Source organism: Phyllobates terribilis, unplaced genomic scaffold (assembly GCF_046119375.1).
Source record: "Phyllobates terribilis strain yellow unplaced genomic scaffold, ASM4611937v1 Scaffold_33__1_contigs__length_13283291, whole genome shotgun sequence".
NCBI classification, from domain to species: domain Eukaryota; kingdom Metazoa; phylum Chordata; class Amphibia; order Anura; family Dendrobatidae; genus Phyllobates; species Phyllobates terribilis.
The window spans coordinates 12,240,576-12,246,843 of record NW_027362793.1 but is presented as its reverse complement, the minus strand read 5'-3'; positions in this window follow the sequence as shown (position 1 = coordinate 12,246,843).

Genomic DNA, 6,268 nt, shown 5'->3' with positions numbered 1-6,268 from the left:
CTTTTAGTCCATCTATACTAACCTCCACCAGGTTGCAAATTCAATATAATTTTTTTCTGCATCTAGCTCTGAAAAAATATTTCGGATTCTTGCAGTGTGTGGGACTTGTTCTATTAGTCCATCTATACTAACCTCCACCAGGTTGCAAATTCAATATAATTTTTTTTTGCATCTAGCTCTGAAAAAATATTTCGGCTTGTAGCAGTGTGTGGGACTTGTTCTATTAGTCCATCTATACTAACCTCCACCAGGTTGCAAATTCATTATAATTTTTTTCTGCATCTAGCTCTGAAAAAATATTTTGGCTTGTAGCAGTCTGTGGGACTTGTTCTATTAGTCCATCTATACTAACCTCCACCAGGTTGCAAATTCAATATAATTTTTATCTGCATCTAGCTCTGAAAAAATATTTCGGTTTGTAGCAGTGTACGGGACTTGTTCTATTAGTCCATCTAAACTAACCTCCACCAGGTTGCAAATTCAATATAATTTCATCTCAATTAGAATTTAGCGGTGACCCCCAATTATTTTTTACAATTTTTTATGTGGAGTTAATAGGGAAATAAACAACTAATATGGACAACACAATATAATTCCCCACCTCTAATTTTGAGGGACATGGGTGGTGGATCTATATAAATTTATTGGCTGTGACACACAATACAGGACTTATAGGGTCTGAGCTTACAATTTAATAATGACCCCATATGCATCCATTTGGATGTATGTAAGAATTTGATTTTATACCATATATAAAAAAATATTAGTATTTTAAATTGAATTAATATTAAAAGTTATCTTTTACATCTATTCACCCTCTTTTCCCCTTTTTCCCCTTCCTTATGATTTATGATCTATTTTGGTGATGTTCACCAGTGTGGATATTGTCCAATAAATCGGACTCTATTGAATATAATTTTTATCTGCATCTAGCTCTGAAAAAATATTTCGGCTTGTAGCAGTGTGTGGGACTTGTTCTATTAGTGTATCTATACTAACCTCCACCAGGTTGCAAATTCAATGTAATTTTTTTCTGCATCTAGCTCTGAAAAAATATTTCGGCTTGTAGCAGTGTGTGGGACTTGTTTTATTAGTCCATCTATACTAACCTCCACCAGGTTGCAAGTTCAATAAAAATTTTTTCTTCATTAAGCTCGGAAAAAATATTTCGGCTTGTAGCAGTGTGTGGGACTTGTTCTATTAGTCCATCTATACTAACCTCCATCAGGTTACAAATTCAATATAATTTTTTTCTGCATCTAGCTCTGAAAAAATATTTCGGCTTGTAGCAGTGTGTGGGACTTGTTCTATTAGTCCATCTATACTAACCTCCACCAGGTTGCAAATTCAATATAATTTTTATCTGCATCTAACCCAGCCAATACTTTTGGGCTAATACCACAGTTTGGCCACTCAGCTCTGCTCGGTTCCCATCCATTGTTTTTTGTGCAAACAACTCCAGAGTTGTCAGTTAGTTAACCACCAAAATATGTGGAAAAATGCCTGCTGCTGGTGGAAAGGGGAATAGGCGTGTTGGGAAGGGAAAATAAAGTTGTGTCCGTGGGGTAGGTGTTAAAGCAACAGTAAAATCTGCAGAAGAAAGACCATCTTCCAGCCAAACTAAGATGTCTACTTCTTTTAGCGGACAAGGTGACAAGATCCCTTTCTTACGGCCACGCCAATCGCTACAAATTCCAGACGAGGCACAAAAACAGCAGGTGCTTCAACGGATATCAAGTGCTTCTTTTAGTGGGTTCTCCTCCACCTCAACTTCAACATCACAAATACTCCAGTCCTCAGAGGTGTCACCCCAATCGCACTTGCTTCCTCACAGCTCCCAAGTCTCCAGCTGCCCATCTGAGTATGGGGTAGAACAGATGGTTGAGTCTGCAGAGCTGTTTTCTCATACTATAGCCTGGGAATCAGAGGTCGGCTCCAGAGCTTCTGTGAATCCAGACGAGGAAATGATCTGCACTGATGCCCAGAATCTATATGAGTCTGATCCAGGACCAGACGCAGAAAGTTCTGACCATAATGTAGACCCTCGTTCCCAAACTGTAACTCCTGTTGGTGGAGACAATGAGGAAGACGATGATGAGACTCAAATACCTGATTGGAGCGACAACTTGAGTTTTTTGTCAGGGCAGGAAGAGGTTGGCTCTGAGGACGACGGGTGTGATAACACACAGGGTGATGATAACGAGGTTGGAGATCCCACTTACTGTCAACCCACAGTCAGCCAGTCGTTGAGGTCAGCAGAGGAGGTGGAGGTGGATGCTAGTGACGACGAGGTCAGGTTGAACCTTCCTTGACAGAAACGTAGTACTGGAAGCACGTCAACAACTGCATCCTAAAACACAACTCTGCCTCTGACCACAAGTCGTGGTGGCTCTTCAGGTCGCATGGGTGCTAATCCTTGCATAGCCTGGGCACTTTTTCAGATCGATAAGGATGACCCAACTCGTGTTATCTGTAACATTTGTCAGCAAAAGCCAAGTAGAGGCCAAAAAATACATAGTTTGAGTACTTCATGCAAGAACCGGCACATGGATATGAAGCATAAGTTGCAGTGGGAACCTCACTGTGCTACAATGCGGCCTAGCCGGCGGGGCCAACCACCGTCTGCCACATCTTGTGCATCTGCGGCCTCTTCATCCTCTGTGACTGGGGGGACAGCAGTCACACCTGTTTTGGGACGCAGACCTGCCACCTCTTTACCCGCAACAGCCAGTGTGATTGGCAGGTCATCATTTTCTTTGGAGGTGGAAACACCAGCGGGTCTTCAGCGCTGTCCGACATCGATAGCACCACCTTTGGATCAGGGCAACCTAACATGTCGGACTGCATCTTCCTCACAGACCGGCAGTTTGCCGGGGACACCCTTCTCAACCCCATCTAAGCACAACAGCCAGCCCTCGGTCCCTCAGAGGTGGACAAGTAAAAGACCATTTCCTCCTAGCCATGAGAAAGCTAAGAGGTTGAATTTCACCATCTGCAAGCTGTTGGCTACAGAAATGCTGCCTTTCCACCTGGTGGACACAGAAGATTTTCGAGACCTTATGTCCGTCGCAGTGCCCCACTACCAGGAGCCCAGTCGGCACTACTTCTCAAAGAAAGGTGTACCTGCGCTCCACCAGCATGTCGCACACAACATCACTGCTTCTTTGAGAAACTCTGTTTGTGACAGGGTACATTTCACCACAGACACTTGGACGAGTAGGCATGGACAGGGACGTTACATGTCGCTGACGGGGCACTGGGTAACTATGGTGACAGCAGGACAAGGGGCTGCTGTCCAAGTCTTGCCGTCCCCACGAGTTGTGCGTCAATCCTCTTTATCTCGAAGTTCCTCAACTTCTTCTGCCTCCTCGACCTACTCTCGGTCCTCCACCTGCACCCAAAGCCTGTCTGGTCGTGCCACACACTTTCTAACTGTGCAGAAGGGATCCTGCACACCTCCCTACTCTGCTGGCAGCAGGGCTCAAAATCATCAAGCGGTTTTTACTTTGAAATGTCTGGAAAATGTGAGTCACACAGCTGAGGAGTTGTGGTCAGCTCTGGAGTACCAGTTTCATGAATGGTTGTCTCCACTGGACCTGAAACCAGGGAAGGCCGTGTGCGACAATGCTGCAAACCTGCGTGCGGCCCTTCGCCGGGGCAATGTCACACACGTGCCTTGTATGGCTCACGTGTTGAACCTGGTTGTCCAGCAATTTTTAGCACACTATCCCCGACTAGATGGCCTTCTGCAGAGGGCATGGTCACTGTGTGCTCACTTCCGCCGTTCGCATCCCGCAGCTCAGTGACTTACATCTCTACAGAAGTCGTTGGGCCTGCTACTTCACCGGCTAAAATGCGATGTGCCTACCCGGTGGAATTCAACTCTGCACATGTTTCAGCAACTGTGGCAGCACCGACAAGCCCTGGTGCAATAAGTTCTGATGTATAGCCTGGGCCAACGAGATCCAGAGGTGGGGCAAATCACGCTGGAGGAGTGGTCTCAGATCAGGGACCTATGCACCCTTCTGCACAGTTTTGAAATGGCGACGAAGATGTTTAGTGCTGACGATGCCATTATCAGCATGACTATTCCGGTGATTTACATGCTGGGGCACAGGTTAAACAGAATTCAGAGTCAGGTGGTGGCACAAGAGGAGGTGGAGGAAGTAGAGGAGGAGGAGTTGTATGCGGAAGGGCTAACATCTGCAAGGTCCAGACGGTCGGCAGCACCAAGGCGGCAGGCATGTGAGGGTGGGGGAGATGGATTTACCAGGGCGCATGGTAGCAGCCAAACTAGTGAGGAAGGTGCAGGAGCCCAGGAAGAAGTGGAGGACGAACTGATAGAAGACTCATCAGATGAGCGAGACCTTTATCACATTTCTGTTGTGCGAGATTGGGGGGAGAGGGCAGAGGAAGGAAGCATGATTGTTACCTCGCCACCAACACAACAGGGACTTGGTGCTCCTGGATGCGCAAGACACATGAGTGCCTTCTTGCTGCACTACCCGCAACATGACCCTCGAATTGTGAGAATTAGAAATAATCCTGACTACTGGGTTGCCACACTCTTAGATCCCCGGTACAAAAGTAAATTTGCAGAAATTATTTCTGACATAGAAAGAGATGCACGCATGCAGGAGTATCAGCAGAGACTGTAGCAGAATCTAACATGTGCTTTTCCACAAAACAGTAGTGGTGCACGTAGTGAATCTCACAGTTCCAACTTGCCAACCGTGGGACCGTCGAGTGTTCAGCACTCAAAACGTAACAGAAACACAGTATCTGCTGGTAACATCAATTTTGCGGAATCATTTCACCACTTTTTTAGCCCATCCTTTGCAAGGCCTCAGGAGACAAGAAGTCTGACACATAGTCAACGCCTAGAGACGATGGTACAGGAGTATCTCCAAGTAAACATTGAAGCCATAACTGTGTCACTGGACACTTGCTCTTTTTGGGCTTCCAATCTGGATAAATGGCCGGAGCTCGCCACTTACGCCTTGGAGATCTTGTCATGCCCCGCAGCCAGTGTTCTGTCTGAACGTGTGCTCAGCGCTGCTGGTGGTGTGCTGACAGATAAGCGCACGCGGCTCTCCACTGATAATGTAGTCAGACTCACGTTCATAAAGATGAACAAATCATGGTTCTGAAACGACTTTTCTACCCCTGTGTCATCCTGGGGAGAGTAAAAGCTTGATGATTTGTTAAAATCACCTCACCAACCATTTTAAGCTTTCAATTTACTAATCATGTTTATCTGTATCTTGGCTGGAAAATAATTTGGGCCTTGTAGCAGTGTGCAGTACTGATTCTATTAGGCCATCTATACTAAACTCCACCAGATTTAAAATTACTAATCATGTTTCTCTGTATCTTGGCTGGAAAATAATTTGGGCCTTGTAGCAGTGTGCAGTACTGATTCTATTAGGCCTTCTATACTAAACTCCTCCAGATTTCAAATTACTAATCATGTTTATTTGTATCTTGGCTGGAAAGTAATTTGGGCCTAGTAGCAGTGTGCAGTACTGATTCTATTAGGCCATCTATACTAAACTCCACCAGATTTAAAATTACTAATCATGTTTATCTGTATCTTGGCTGGAAAATAATTTGGGCCTTGTAGCAATGTGCAGTACTGATTCTATTAGGCCATCTATAATAAACTCCACCAGATTTAAATTTACTAATCATGTTTATCTGTATCTTGGCTGGAAAAGAATTTGGGCCTTGTAGCCTTTTGCAGTACTGATTCTATTAGGCCATCTATAATAAGCTCCATCAGCTTTCAAATTAATAATAATTTTTAGCTGTATCTAGCCTGGAAAATAATTTTGGGGCCCCTAGATGTGCAAGACACATGAGTGCCTTCTTGCTGCACTACCTGCAACATGACCCTCAGATTGTCAGAATTCGAAATAATCCTGACTACTGGGTTGCCACACTCTTAGATCCCCCACACTCTTCGATCAACCTTTTCATTTGAATTAAGAACAAAAAAATGGTCATTTTTGAAATTATAAGCATTAGCAGCTTATTAGAAACTGAAATCAAACAGTTTTCAACTCAAAACTTTATTCTAGGTGATGTTACATTTGCACATAGGACCCTTTGTTCGAAAGGAGCTTCTGAACTCTCTCATCCATTGAATTTGTCAGGTTTTGGATGGTTTCTGCTTCAATTGTTTTGCATGAGGACAGAATTCCCTCCCAGAACTGTTGCTTAGATGTGAACTGCCTCCCGCCATCATAGACACTCCTTTTGATGATGC